The sequence below is a fragment of the Rhinopithecus roxellana genome, chromosome 6 (genome assembly GCF_007565055.1).
Source record: "Rhinopithecus roxellana isolate Shanxi Qingling chromosome 6, ASM756505v1, whole genome shotgun sequence".
Lineage (NCBI taxonomy): Eukaryota > Metazoa > Chordata > Mammalia > Primates > Cercopithecidae > Rhinopithecus > Rhinopithecus roxellana.
In genome coordinates this window covers 149,672,785-149,687,018 of record NC_044554.1, presented here as the reverse complement: position 1 = coordinate 149,687,018, position 14,234 = coordinate 149,672,785, and the positions used below count along the sequence as shown (strand labels likewise).

General features: G+C 37.0%; 1 pseudogene; it reads left to right on the top strand.

The window, feature by feature from the left end:
• The window catches only part of LOC115898207, a 106,663-nt pseudogene that overhangs the window by 42,410 nt on the left and 50,019 nt on the right, over positions 1 to 14,234 (top strand).

The following is a 14,234-nucleotide window of genomic DNA, read 5'->3' as shown; positions in this document are numbered from 1 at the left end:
CTTGCATTTTCTGGGAAATTTTTCATAACAGATAATTCTTTATTTGCCAGATTCAGAACAAATCCTACCAGTAAATGAGATAAGTTCATCTTTTCAGTTTAGACTCCAGGCCTTTTCCTGTGCTTATGTTTTATATACTGTAAAGTTCTTTGCTTATGGAAGTTGATTTGTTTGCCTTTTTTTTTTTTTTTTTACTGCCATGTTTAAAACAATTTTACCTTTAAACTGAATTTGAAAAAAAAAAAAATGCAGTGCATTCCTGCAAGCAGTGCTTATAATTGTGGTTATAATCATCAGTAATTAGAATTTCCTAATCTGCCTTTAATTGTGCCATTCTTGCTTCTAGAACTGAGGCCAACTGTATAGTTCATTTCCGTATTTATTTGGATATTTATTAAGTGTTGACTGTAGGTCTAGCTGGGTGCTTGGACAGAGTGATCAAATGTAATATACAGAATAATATGCAATTTCTGCCCTATAGGTATCAAATTTGGGAGATAAGATCTACACAGAAGAAGTACTATATGTGATGCGTCAAATGAGTATTATCAGTAAAAGGAATTCAGTAGGACAATGAAGGACGTTTTGCTTTTGAGTTCTCTGAAAAGATTTCATTGAGATGGTGAGACTTGATCTGGGCTTGAAGGAATGGGAGTAAATTTTTAGTAAAGTAGGATGAAAATATGGGCTTAATCAAGAGCAAAGGCATGGAGATGTGATGGGTATGTTCTGTTGGAGGAAAAGAATTAAATGGCAACACCAAATTTGTGTTAGACTCGTAGTGGGAAATAGTGGGAAAGCCTTGTACGGGGAGCGGTGGCATGGGAGTGCTTGCATGCATTCAGTAATGCAAAAGAGGACCAACAGCCAGGATGCTGTGGCAGAAAGCTCAAAGCTTAGGATTCACAAGAGCTGAGTTCTGGCACTTTTGATGTCTTTCCACTTTAGACCTATATTCTCTTTAAGTGAGCAGTTTAAACTGAGAGAGAGTGTAGGTTTCCTATACTTAATATTCTTTAGTTCCATTATCAAAGACAGGGAATGACAGCTTCTGTTTTGTGTTACCTGAAGAGCTTTGTATGGCCTGGTGTAGCAGATGGAGGTTGCTTACTGTAAAAATCTCCTGAACACATTCCTCTGTCACTGATTCATTCCATTGTTTGTCATATTCGTTGCATTTCTACCTAGGGAAGTGTTAAGCCTATTGATTATTTCCTTCTAGAAATTATTTAAATTAGTCAAATTACGTAATTGAGATCAGATGGAGAGTGGAGCTTTGTTTTAGGGACAGTATGAAGGAATGGTTTTGATTTTGGGGAAACTAAGAGTGCTGGCTTTGGGTAGAGAACATTTATAGCCAATGAGGTCGATGACATAGGAGGGAGGTTGATGATATCTAGGGGAGGGGCAGAATATTTGTATTATTATAAAGGTTAAAATAGAGGAGTCCAAACATCTGGCATCTCTTCTGTCTCTAGTGTAGTCCCTGATTACCTTTCTTTATTTTTAGATATAGTGATTGAGAGGATAGGTTCTTCTGTGTGATTTTTACTGGTGTCTTTATTTTGTTTATGGTTATTGGGAACTCTCATAACGAATCAACTTGCATTTAGATGACTTGTTTGCAGTTTTAGAATAATGATTTGATATGCAAATCTCATAATAGGGCCTTCATCTTCTGTCATGCCTAACAGATCTGATTTGATGGTTGGAGTAATTTTTCTACCACCAAAAAAAACAAAAATCTCACCTGTATTTTTCCTGCCAGTTGGTATATTCACCAGTCTCAGGTTTAGGATCAGCCCCTTTTTGTTTGTGGTTGATTTCTAGGAGGAAACAATGTACAAATACTGAGTTAAAAGTAGGGTTGGGCCACTAGAGATACAAAGAAAAATCTTTTTGCCTTAGTCATCAACAGTGGAAAAGCATTTGGTAAAGTAACTTTGATGTAGCACTATGTGTCATTGAATAGTTACAGAAAGTTTTTCTTAGGAGTCTGGATTTTATTATTAAAGAATGTCATAGAGGCTGAGTGTGTTGGCTCACGCCTGTAATCCCAGCACTTTGGGAGACTGAGGCGGGTGGATTACGAGGTCAGGAGATCAAGAACATCCTGGCTAACACGGTGAAATCCCGTCTCTACTAGAAATACAAAATTAGCTGGGTGTGGTGGTGCACACCTGTAATCCAAGCTACTCAGGAGGCTGAGGCAAGAGAATCACTTGAACCCAGGGGGTGGAGGTTGCAGTGAGCCAAGATTGCACCCCCACACTCCAACCTGGCAAATGAGTGAAACTCTGTCTCAGAAAAAAAAAAAAAAAATGTTGTTTTAGAACTGTACTTTTTATTTTTAGACACAGAGTCTTACCCTGTTGCCCGGGCTGTAGTGCAGTGGTGGGATCATAGTTCACTGCAGCCTCAAACTCCTGGTCAAGAACTGTACTGTTTTAAGAATTTACAAAGAATAAGAGTTGTCTGAAAAGTGAAGAGGGGAAAATTTCAATAAATGATAGCCACTGTTTACTGAATACCTACTATGTTGCAGGCATTATATATACGTTATAATCTTTACTTCTCACCAAATTTCTGATGTGTAAATAGTAGTATCCGTTTTTACAGGGAAGAAGTCAGGCCTGGAGGGCTGAAGTGCCTTCCCTGGGTCACCTAGTCTGTATGTAATAGAAACAGGATTTTTACCAGTTCTGTTGGGCCTCAAATTTCTGTATTTTCATCAGACTATTAAGGACAATAAGGAGATTGACATGTAAATAAACACAGGGCCATGTGTTGCATTGAAGTATCGGAAGTATTGTCCAGGTATGGAAGAGATACAAAGGGGGAGGGAATGATCGAGTGGACCTTGGGGTGGAGCACTTAGAGAAAGATTCCTGGACCAAGATGACACCTTAGAGCAGGATATTGGTAACCATCTAGAAGTTCTTTAGGGTAGAAGAGAAGGATTAATGACACTGGTGATTCATTGTCTCTATATGTTTTCTTCTCTATTTAAAAAGAGCAGAATGATCTGGTTCATCTCTGCTGTTGACTCTCTTCATCACAGTCTCTTGGCCTTTTATACAATCCAAGATGATCCTGCTGTTCCCATCCCAGTTTTTGTTAGTTTGATCATTTTCACACTGTTTATATTTGTAATATTTACTACTGTTTTGTAGAGATAATTCCTATAGTTGTTTACACGTATTTCTGTTATTAAATAGAATCATGTGTGTGTGTACTACTTGTGTGTCCGTGAGTTTATATATTTATTTAACCACGGATTATCCATTCCGGAATTCTTTGTTTTGATTCATCTGTTGGTTGAGTCCTGAGTCTGAATATTTAAAGATAATACATTTCTTGAGTCCCATTTTTTTTCCTTCTAAGAGTTCTGAAGACCCCTCTGCTAAGTGTCCCAAATAATTATCTATGTATGTTATATATGTAGATCTCTATAAGATCTTTCTATATATACATAGAGAAATTTCTCTCTATGATAATTTATCTATAGATACATAAATTTATAAATAAATCTCAGATATATAGAAAGATAACTATAGAGAGAGATGAATCAAGGATGAATCAAAACAAAGAATTTAGAAATGGACAGACTGTGGTTAAATATGTAAATAACATACTAGTAGTACACACATGCATATTATGTGTATCTATACAGTTTTAAGAGTGCTTTACATAGATGTTTAACTTAGGATTTTTGACTTTATAACGGTGTGGAAGTGATATGCATTCTGTAGAAACTATACTGTGAATTTCAATCTTTTTCAGGGCTAGCAATATACGTAACGGAACTCGGTGGTGCTGAGCTGAATATCTCACGTAATTTATTGAATACTGTATTGAAAGTGTTCTGAGCACATTTAAGGTAGGCTAGCCTAAGCTACAATGTTTGGTAGTTTAGGTGTATGCATTTTCAACTTAAGATATTTTCAATTTACCATCCTAAGTCAAGGAGCATTTGTATATTGAGGATATTGTCCTTTTGTTTTTGATATACATTGCAAATATTTTAAATTTATTATTTGTCTTTTGAATTTGCTTCTAATGTGTTTAACCATGATGCATTTCTTTCTTTTGTTGCATAATGCCTTAGAGATGCCCTGAAAAACTGATTGGAAGCTTTATGTGCAAAGATAGGGCTTATTAATAGGCAAGGATTTTGATGTATCATTCTGTGGGACCTTTTGATTTAAGAGAAAAATCTACCAATTTCTCAGTAGAGATGGAGGCTACGGAGTGGGGCCTTTTTCAGTTTGTAGTTCTTTATTCTTCTGTTTTCTTCCCTGCCCGTTGCAGTGCCTGGTATTCTCAATTCTGAATATTCTTTGTTGTTGTTTTCCCCACAGTAAATCTCCATTCTCATGCTCTAGTGGGGGTGTGGTATTTGCTTAGCTGTAATGGACTGGGGACTTGGGGATCTGTTTTTTTTATTCAGTTTTTCAGTCAGTCTAGATTTTGGCCTCATGTGTCACTACTGTCTTGGGAAGTCATGGAGCTCCAGATGCCGGAGTCCTTTGGGAATTATTTAATGAGAATTGGCTTACTTAGACACTCAGGATCTGTGTTGGCTCAGTGCCATTGATGCTTTCATCTGTTTTTTTTTTTTTTTCCTCATTTGCTGCCGACTTCTTTCAAGTTCTTCTTTAACTCATTTTTATTAAATTTTATTTATATCCATTTTAGTAGGTTTATGGAGGGGAGGAGAGAGAAACATGGTTAGTTCACTGTATTTAACTAGAAATCCCAGGTGGTTCTTTGTACGTACTATTTTTCTCCTCAGGCTCTACTTTGTAGGCAGTTGGATGGCTCTCAAGTGAGGCTTTTTAGGTTCACAATAGTGCACTTTTGTTTAAGTTTGCCAGTACCCAGATGGTTCTGATGATTCAAATCAGTTGCCTCTTGCCCTCTTTTATGCTAAGTTTAACTTCAGGGAAGCAAATTTTTCAAGTTTCAAGACAGGAATTCGTTAGTTGATGCCTAAAATCTGGTTGCAGTTGTAGGATCTCTTTGTTTTCTCCCTATACTTGATCAGTTTCACTGTATTCGTTGTAGCCTGTGTTTGGCCATTATAGTTTTTTTGTAGTTTCATTTTTAGTGGTGTCTAATCTTTTGGCTTCCTTGGGCCACATTTTTTATAGTTTCATTTTCAGGGGTGTCTAATCCTTTGGCTTCAGTGGGCGACACATAAAATACACTAACAATAGATGATCAGCTAAAAAAAAAATTCGCAAAAAAATCTCATAATGTTTTAAGAAAGTTTACAAATTTGTGTTGGGCCACATTCGGCCATGCGTTGGACAAGCTTGTTTTAATCGAATCCTCTTTCCTGTTTTTTTTCTCTCTCTTTTTGGTGGTTTTCAAGAAGTTGAAGTAAACATACCTTTATTCCTTTCTTTTAAAATGCATGTAATACAGTTTGAGAAACATTGTCCAAAATCATATATTTCATTTAGGAAATTGAATACCTGAAGGATTGGCTGTGCTAAAATCTTTTTCCCAGTCCTTATAAAGTTTGGCATGAGGTATAATTCTAGCCTCACTTATTTGGTTGCAGTGAGTTTCACATCAGAGTGAAGGGAGGACAGTTCCTGTGAGAACACATGTGCTGGAACTAGAGAGCCGCCAAAACGTCTCTTTCACCACCTGTCTTAGTTGTCTCTCTCAGTGCTTCCGCTCCTGTCTACACTCTAGCTCACTCGTCTTCATGTGGCCTTCTTTCCTGTGCTTGTCTATAGTTTTTGTTCTCTTGTAAGTTCAGCTTACACCTGAACCGTCATGGACACCCCTGTCTCTCTTTTACTTACTTTTGACCTTTCTGCTTAAGCTCTTCACTGCTGGCCAATATAGTGTCTCACTGTTTTTTAATCATATTTCCAAGAAAAAAAAAATGATTGGCCTATGCTATCTTTTTGTTCCACTTCTGATTTGTGCCTAGCCAAACTATAAATTGGCTCTCTGGGTTCAGGTTTCCAAACACCTTAAGGGTGTCAGGGGAGGGAGCAGTAGGACAGCAGGGGAACATGGTATATCTGAAGACTGTCTTAGCAGGAAGAAGGCAGGGATGGGACATTACCTTGGTAAGTGAAGGGGCAGAACAAAGCTAAATACATCAAATAGTCCCTTTTTATGCTAATTTATTTTGAATGGAGTGCTTCAGGCAAATACTTGGTAGTGCATATGAATAATGTAGGAAACGAGCTAATTTTTAAGTATCAAAAATTGACTGCAAAAACCTGCACCCTGATCTGACGCTAGTTTCTGTTTTCATTATGACATTAGTGCCATGGTGTGGCAGAAAGACCATTAAAGTAGAAGTCAGGAGTCTTAGATTCTAGACCTGTTTTTGCTGTTCTGAAAGGCTTCACATTCTGCATCAGATAAATTTTTAAAGTTATTGAGGTAGAATAGTGTCTAAGGTACTATTTAACTATAAAACTTGTGACTCACAGTATACTATACCAACGTGGTAAAGGTAATTTCCACAAGAGTGGTAAGATTACAAAGCTTATAATAACATGAAATCATGAGTACAGGTTAATATAAAAAATTAAAAATGGGCCGGGCGCTGTGACTCAAGCCTGTAATCCCAGCACTTTGGGAGGCTGAGGCGGACGGATCATGAGGTCAGGAGATTGAGACCATCCTGGCAAACACGGTGAAACCCCGTCTCTACTAAAAATACAAAAAAATCTAGCCGGGGGTGGTGGCGGGCGCCTGTAGTCCCAGCTGCTCGGGAGGCTGAGGCAGGAGAATGGCGTGAGCCCGGGAGACGGAGGTTGCAGTGAGCCGAGATCGCGCCACTGCACTCCAGCCTGGGCGACAGAGCGAGACACTGTCTCAAAAAAAAAAAAAAAATTAAAAATGAGAATAACTGCGCCAGTACATTAGAGAGAGATACAGGAGTTTGTAGTGGACTGCATCCCTCTCATTTGAACTTGTTTTGTTTGATTAGGAGATCATCTTCATAAACTGATACAAAAGTCAGATATTATAATCACAAAATTTTCCCAACTTGAGTTGTACATAAACAGTGTAATGCAGTAAGTGTAATATTGAAGTTTCAAATGCTTTTTGATCTTCCATGCTTTTTAAAAGCCGTACTTGGATATTCAGAATAATTAAGTAACTTGAGTTTCTTTTGTTTTCTAGGATTTAAGTGCCCTATATGCTCAAAATTTGTACCCTCAGATGAAATGGATTTGCATCTTGTAATGTGTTTAACAAAGCCAAGAATAACCTATAATGGTAAGTCCAATGCTTTAAAATAATATTTTTAGTTAGAATTACCTTGCATTTGGCCGGGCGCGGTGGCTCAAGCCTGTAATCCCAGCACTTTGGGAGGCCGAGACGGGCGGATCACGAGGTCAGGAGATCGAGACCATCCTGGCTAACATGGTGAAACCCCGTCTCTACAAAAAATACAAAAACTAGCCAGGTGAGGTGGCGGGCGCCTGTAGTCCCAGCTACTAGGGAGGCTGAGGCAGGAGAATGGCGTAAACCCAGGAGGCGGAGCTTGCAGTGAGCTGAGATCCGGCCACTGCACTCCAGTCCGGGCGACAGAGTGAGACTCCGCCTCAAAAAAAAAAGAAAAAAATTACCTTGCATTTTATGAATTTCATGTTTCAAGTTTAATTTAAAAGGAAAGAACGACCTTGTTTTCTCTCTGTTTTTACTAGTGCATTAATGCAGTGGTTCTCAAATTCTGTGATCTGAAGACTTCTTTACACTTCAAAAAATTATTGAGGACTTCAAAGAGTTTTTCTTTACGTGGGTTATATTTATCAGTATTTGTCATATTAGAATTAAAACAATTTAGAATTTTAAATTTATTTTGTTAAACATAAATATAATTATGTTGACAGCGTTTAAATGAAAAGTAAATTTTCTAAGACAAAATATTTAGTGACAAGAGTGGCATTTTCTGTATTTTTAACAAACTCTTTAATATCTGGCTTGATGACAAGGAATTCTCGTATCTGCTTTTTCATTCAGTTTATTGTGATATGGCACATCTGTGTCCTCTGGAAAACTCTACTGCTATGCTGGAGAGAATGGGAATGAAAAAGGCAGATACGGCCAGGCACGGTGGCTCACACCTGTAATTCCAGCACTTTGGGAGGCAGAGGCAGGCAGATCACCTGAGGTCCAGAGTTCAGACCAGCCTGGCCAACATGGTGAAGCCCCATCTCTACTAAAAAAAAAAAAAAAAAAAAAAAATACAAAAATTAGCTGGTTGTGGTTGTGCATGCCTGAAATCCCAGCTACTCGGGAGGCTGAGGCAGGAGAATCACTTGAACCCAGGAGGTGGAGGTTGTAGTGAGCCGAGATTGTGCCACTGCACTCCAGCCTTGGAGACAGAGTAAGACTCTGTCTCAAAAAAAAAAAAAAAAAAGGGCCAGATACTGTCTTAGTGTTACCATGAAAATCGTTTTTAGTTTGTTGATCCAAAAGAATTTCAAAGGCTCTTCCACTTCTCCTACTCTACAAGATTCTTTGGACCACACCTTGAGAACTGCTGCATTGAAATAAAATATTTTGGGTTAAGCCTAAGTAAAATGTAATGTTCATCATGGCCATTTTCAAAAGTAAGTAAGCATGGTTGAAATTGCAACTTTTTTCTTTTTGTTTAAGAGTAAAGAGTAAACGAAGGGAACATATTTAGGAGTAGGGAGGATAAAAGTTTATTCAATAGTAAATAGATGCCTAATGGGAGAAAAAGTCAGTAAGAGAAACCCAAAACTCTACCTATGCTGTGCATATGTGTCTCTGTCTTTCCTCCCATAGACAAATTCAGTCTGTGAGCTCTGGAGCTAACTGGTGTTTTTGTTAGGTCTGGTGTTTCAGACTGTTCCATTCTTTCCTGACCAAAATCTCTAGATATTCCAAAACCTAGGGACTATTTTAAATGTAGCCTTGGCATACTTTGGAATAGACTTGGGGGGAAAAAAATCAAGGAGTTCTGTCCTAACTAATGAATAGAATAAGATAAAGGAAAAATGAAAGTTTTTTTCAAAATGTTATGAAGAAACAGACTTCAAAAGCTTAAGAGAAATTTCATTTTTTTAAAATGTAAATTTTGGCCTGAAACGTGTAGAAAGGGTACCAATAAACACTATAGCCAATTGAAAGTTTGGCTAAATTCAACAAATATTTTGAGCATTGATTATGTGCAAGGTACTGTGTTAGGAATTAGAGATATAGCAGTGAATGAAAAGAAATGGAGCTTACAGCCTACTAATAGTAATAGTCACTGATTTCTTTGAGCTGAGAATTAATTGGTTAAATAAAAGTCTATGAAAAATTTAGTAAATATAGCAACACTTATCTGAGATTTCTCCTCAGGTAACCAAAATGTTGAGAGGGATAGAATTTAACATTGAAATGAGCTATCCAATTACTTTGGATAGTGTTTTGTAAGTTGATTTAAGAATCAGTCTCTCAATTCTTCCCTCTCCTTCACTTTTTCTAGTATGGTGGTGCTTCAGCCACCCTATTATAGGGTAGACAGTAGGGCACTTTTTCCCAATCATTTGCTGATGAAATGTGAAAGTGGTTTTTAGCAATTACTTGGCATAGTAAATGTATCTTGATTATATCCTCACCTTTTTGCATTATGAAATTGAATTGGCTACTTTGCATTGTCTACTTCAAGTTTAGTTATTTAAGAAATAGAAAGTGTTCTCTTTCAAAATTTGAGACTAAAAGTATTTGGGTTTGTTTTTCATACTTGCTCCACTATCTTCTTATACTCTATAATTGTTTATGTTTAATACGAGTGCCTTTAAATATACATAAATCTTAAACCCCTTTCAATTTGAAAATCACAAATTTATTTGACCATATAATGATATATTTACAAACAGTCTTAGTATTCTGTACATTTACTTTTTGTGTAATATACCTAGAATACAGTCTTCTTGGGTATTGTGATATTTAACAATTTTTTTAACTTTTAAGTTCAGGGGTACATGTGCAGGTTTGTTATATAGGTAAACTTGTGTCATGGGGGTTTGTTCTACAGATATTTTGTCACTCAGGTATTAAGCCTAGTATTCATTAGTTATTTTTTTCTGATCCTCTCCCTCCTCCTCTCCACCCTCTGGTAGGCTCCAGTGTGTATTGTTCCCCTCTTTGTGTCCATGTGCTCTCATCATTTAGCTTCCACTTATAAGTGAGAACACGTGAAATTTGCTTTTCTGTTCCTGCGTGAGTTTGCTGGGGATAATGGCCTCCAGCTCCATCCATGTTTCCACAAAGGACATGATCTTCTTCTTTTTTATGGCTGTGTAGTATTCACATGGTGTATATGGACCCACATTTTCTTTATGCAGTCTATCATTTGATGGGCATTTAGGTTGATTCCATGTCTTTGCTTCTGTGAACAGTGCTACAGTGAACATATGCATGCATGTGTCTGATAACACAACGATTTATATTCCTTTGGGTATATACCCAGTAGTGGGATTGATGGGTCAAATGGTATTTCTGTTTTTAGGTCTTTGAGGAATTGCCATACTGTCTTCCACAGTGGTTGAACTAATTTACACTCCCACCAACAGTGTGTTAAGTGTTCCTTTTGCTCCTCAGCCTCTCCAACATGTATTTTTTTGACTTTTTAACAATAGGCATTCTGATGCTTGAAATGGTATCTCCTTGTGGTTTTGATTTGCATTTCTCTAATGATCAGTGATGTTGAGCTTTTCTTCATGTGATTCTTGGCCACATTTATGTCTTCTTTTAAAAATTGTTCATCTCCTTTGCACACTTTTTCATGGGGTTATTTGCTTTTTCCTTGTAAATTTGTTTAAGTTCCTTATATATGCTGGATATTAAACCTTTGTCAGATGCTTAGTTTGCAAAAATTTTCTCCCATTCTGTAGGTCATCTGTTCACTTTGTTGATAGTTTCCTTTGCTGTGCAGAAGCTCTTTAGTCTAATTAGATGCCATTTGTCAATTTTTGGTTTTGTTGCAGTTGCTTTTGATGCCTTTGTCATGAGATCTTTGCCTGTTCTTATGTCTGTAATGGTATTGCATAAGTTGTCTTCCAGGGTTTTTATAGTTTTGGATTTTACATTTACGTCTTTAATTCATCTTGACTTAATTTTTGTATATGGTTTAAGGAAGTTGGTGGGGGGGGGGGGTCCAGTTTCAGTCTTCTGCATATGGCTGGATAGTTATCCCAGCACCATTTATTGAATAGGGAATCCTTTCCCCATTGCTTGTTTTTGGTCAGATTTGGATATTTGACAGTTTTTAATTTCCTAATTTGACTATGCCTAAGTCATTAAACTTTTCTGCTAGATCACTTGTTTGGTGTCTTAAGAACTAATATGTAACCTTCTGCTTGGGGATACTGTAACAACCAAATATTTTGAGTTTTAAATATTTGACAGTATTTCAATCTAGAAATTAATAAATTTCTTGCAATACGTAAAGTAAATAGTTATAGGCATTCTTAAAGTTGCTGACTGAAACCTTTAAAAAATTTAAAAAATATATATTTGTTTTTAGAGTCAGGATCTTGCTTTGTTGCCTGAGCTGGAGCTCAGTAGCTATTTATAGGCACCGTCATGGCACACTACAGCCTCAAACTCCTAGGCACAAGTGATCCTCCTACCTCAGCCTCCTAAGTAGCTGGGACTACAGGTACATACCACCATGCTTGGCTTCTTTTATTTTTTATTTTGTAGAGGTAAAAAATTCAAAGTATGTATTAACTGTGTAAACATTCACAGCAAGAAGCAAATACAGCCTCTTAATAAAAACTGTGTATAGTTTTTGAGGTTTTAAAACTAGCTCTTGGACAGTGGCCAGTTATGAGTAAGTGAAAGAGAAAGGAGCTTTGCCTGGACTGATTTGGAGGGTTACAGAGAGGTGGCAGATTAATAATGTGCTTTCCTATCATAGGCAAGGGGAATTCTAATACCGCCTTGTTTTAAAGCAGAACCCCCCCCCCCAGAAAAAACTGTCACAGGTGATGAGCCCAAATGGAAATTGGCCTCTTTAATACCTAAGCAAACCATCTAGGATTATTATAAAGTAGAACAAGGTAAAGCCAGAGAATCTCTAAAACTGAATCTTTTTAGTCAACTGGATTCCTCACAATTTTGTATTTGAATTCCTGCGTGTTGATTGTATAGAGAGATGCATCAGGTATATTGGGCCTCTAAATTGTGTTAGTGCTCAAACAAGAACTTTTTTTTCAGCATAGTGCTTATTTAACTTACACTTTTTGCAGCCTTTTCCAAAGTAGCTAGATCTGAAATTTTGAAGTTTGTTTAGTGATTGTTAACTGTCTATAAACATTCATAGTTATAACACAAGAATAGTGGGGCTTATTTTCTTCAGACTGGATATATTTATATAGATAAGCTCCTGAATTGGATGAGTTCCAGAAATTCAAATATAAGTTGATGGTTTAGAGTTTCAGACCCTTTCTCACAGAGATGATATTTGAAATATTGGTTATTCAGACTAGCTCACCAAAACCTTCTTATTTTTTTAAATGCACAATGTATCGGAACACCCACATCCTAGTACCTGAAGAGGAAATTGGCTGAGTAGGTAGAAGCTCTCAGGGGTTGGGCAGCTGGCTCACAGAGGTCCCAATGGGATGCCCAAGGCTGTCAGAGCAGGGAAGGATTTTGAATTATGTAGGTGGCATTATCTATTGCAGATGGTATTTTGGCAGCTTGAAAAAAATTCAGAATGCCACAGTGAGTCTTCTTCAACATAGATTGCCTTCATGTCAAGGACTGCCTGTTTCATATACTTTTCTCTCTTTCATGTGCTTCATTGTTGAGTTTATGGACCTAGTAATTCCTTGTATAGTCTATGAACCTAATACAGATTTTATGAGTATAGAGACTCTTCATTTCCTTGCTCCTTATCTTCTAGGATATTTCAGACATGCCAAAAAGTGAATTAAATATTATTAGCAAATTCTTAGTTTTTAAAGAAGTTTTATTATGTGTACATAATAGTACATTTACGGGGGTACATGTGATATTCAAATACAAATGTACAATGTGTAATGATCAAATCAGGATAATTGGGACATCCATCACCTCAAGCATTTGTAATTTCTTTGTATTAGGAATATACCAGTTCTGCTCTTCTAGTTATTTTGAAATACACAATAAATTATTGTTAACTGTAGTTGTCCTATTGTGCTTCCAAACACTAGGTCTTATTCCTTCTATCTGACTGTATTTTTGTACCCATTAATCAAACTGTCTTTATATCCCCCCTTCCCCAGTACCCTTCCCGGCCTCTGGTAACCGTCATTCTTCTCTCTGTCTCCATGAGATCAGTTTTGTTTTGTTTTGTTTTTTAAGCTCCCACATAATGAGTGAAAATATGCTATACTTTTCTTTCTGTGCCTGGCTTATTTCACTTAACATAATGTCCTCCAGTTCCATCCATGTTGTTGCAAATGACAGGATTTCATTCATTTTCATGGCTGAATAATACTCCCTTGTTTATAGTTACCACGTTTTCTGTATCCATTCATCTGTTGACGGATACTTAGGTTGATTCCATATCTTGATTATTGTGAATAGTGCTGCAGTAAACATGGGAGTGCAGATATTTCTTCGATATACTGATTTCCTTTCTTTTGGATATATATCCAGTAACAGGATCGCTGGATCATATGGTAGTTCTCTTTTTCATTTTTTGAGGAACCTCTGTGCTATTCTGCATAGTGGCTGTGCAAATTTACATTCCCATCAACAGTGTACAAGGGTTCCCCTTTCTCCACAGCCTTGCCAGCATCTGTTATTGCCAGTCTTTTTAAAGATAAATGCCATTTTAACTGGGGTGAGATCATATCTTACTGTAGCTTTGTTGTAGCAAAGTGTTAGTCTTGATTGTATTGGTCTTTAAACCATACCTGATCATGGTATACTTCATATCATATAAAGTTCGGTTTTTACTTTAGACTTCTGTGATTCAAGGCAGTAAGGTTTATTTATATTTAAGGAATCTTTGTTTTACTTGTAGTTGGTACCATGTTTGTGCATGTGTACTTAGAAGAGGTACAATTTGAAATAAAGTTGTCTTCTGGCAGTTAAATTATAAACTTGTGAATCGAAACAGCTATTCAGAATCATCAGAAAGAAGACCAACTCTATGGACGGAGCAAGATGTGACTGTTACCCTGTTAAAGTAAACATATTTGAAGAAAGATTGAGCCAGTTGGAAGGCAATTTGTTCT